We start from the raw sequence: 1,151 nt of genomic DNA, 5'->3' as shown, positions 1-1,151 counted from the left end.
CCATGGCATTGAGTTTCGCCATTACAATCATTAAGACTTCAGAAACTCCATCTATATTCGCTTTTATTCTCGTGATATCCTCCCCCCTTGGGTTGTGATACTCCCTTGAATGCTTCACAAATTCTTCAATTAAAGCTTTATTTGTTGTCAGATCATTCTTTGTCATTGGCCCTTGAGAGTCTAGAAGTTGGCGAGTGCACACATTGACTCCATCATAAAATATCAAAATTTCTTGTTGCACATTCAAGTCATGTTGAGGGTAATGTCATAACAATCTCTTGAAAACGCTCCCAAGCTTCGTATAGCGACCCCCCTTCTAATTGTTGAAAATTTTGTATGTTTCTGTTAAGCTCGCCACTTTTGAAGGAGGGGTAAACTGGTTTATGAACTCAATCTTAAAATCAGTCCATGTCGTGATTTCTCCAAAGGGAAGTGATTTTAAGCATTCTTTTTCTTCACCTTTCAATGTGACCGGTAAAATTTGAAGCATCACCGCATCTTTACTCACGTTTGGAGCGTTAAAATAATTTGAAATCTCCACCACCTCTTCTATGTACTCGTAGGCGTCGTCGTGCTCCTTCCCATAAAAGGTAGATCTTTTAGCATGCCAAGAATATGTCCCGGTAGTTCAAACTTTTTCGTGGTTGGGATTTTTGGTGGATCAAGACCCCATCTATTTTCATTCCTCATATGTCGCGTGTACTCTTCCATTTACATGGTCGTGATGCCCCCCATATTTCCAGCTAAAAAAAACTAGAAAACACATGCGTAAAATGAGCAAAAACTAAAAACGAGCTAAAAACTAACTGCGACGTGACCACGACGTGGTAAAGATGATCACGACGTGGTTACAAATCAGAAAGAAAAAATAAATGCAGAAAAACAACTTTTTGCGGTTTTTACCCCACAAAAAGGACTGATTAACTTTAATCAATTAAATTAAAAATCAAAGAAGTCGTTCCCCGGCAACGGCACCAAAAACTTGATGTGCGCAAAATATACCTACCAACTTTTAAATTTATAACATAACAAACTTATACTAACTATGCACCTGTAAGCAATATACCTAATCAAATTATAGTATAGTTTGGGTAAGTTGGGTGTTGATCACCGAGAACAGTATTTAATTAACAAAATAATTACTAAAAGAT

The 1,151-nt window shown here is 37.3% G+C and overlaps 1 non-coding gene across 1 annotated transcript; it reads left to right on the top strand.

The window, feature by feature from the left end:
• The first annotated feature begins 245 nt into the window (after positions 1–245).
• Positions 246–353, top strand: LOC145128134 (small nucleolar RNA R71). The gene has a single exon (XR_013716735.1). It is a non-coding gene; the product is annotated as a small nucleolar RNA R71 (small nucleolar RNA).
• Positions 354–1,151: the final 798 nt, after the last annotated feature.

Source organism: Lactuca virosa, chromosome 7 (assembly GCF_052849685.1).
Source record: "Lactuca virosa cultivar CGN04683 chromosome 7, Lactuca_virosa_CGN04683_v6, whole genome shotgun sequence".
In the NCBI taxonomy this organism is placed as follows: Eukaryota; Viridiplantae; Streptophyta; class Magnoliopsida; order Asterales; family Asteraceae; genus Lactuca; species Lactuca virosa.
The sequence above is the reverse complement of the archived record's forward strand: the minus strand, read 5'-3'. Positions and strand labels throughout refer to the sequence as shown.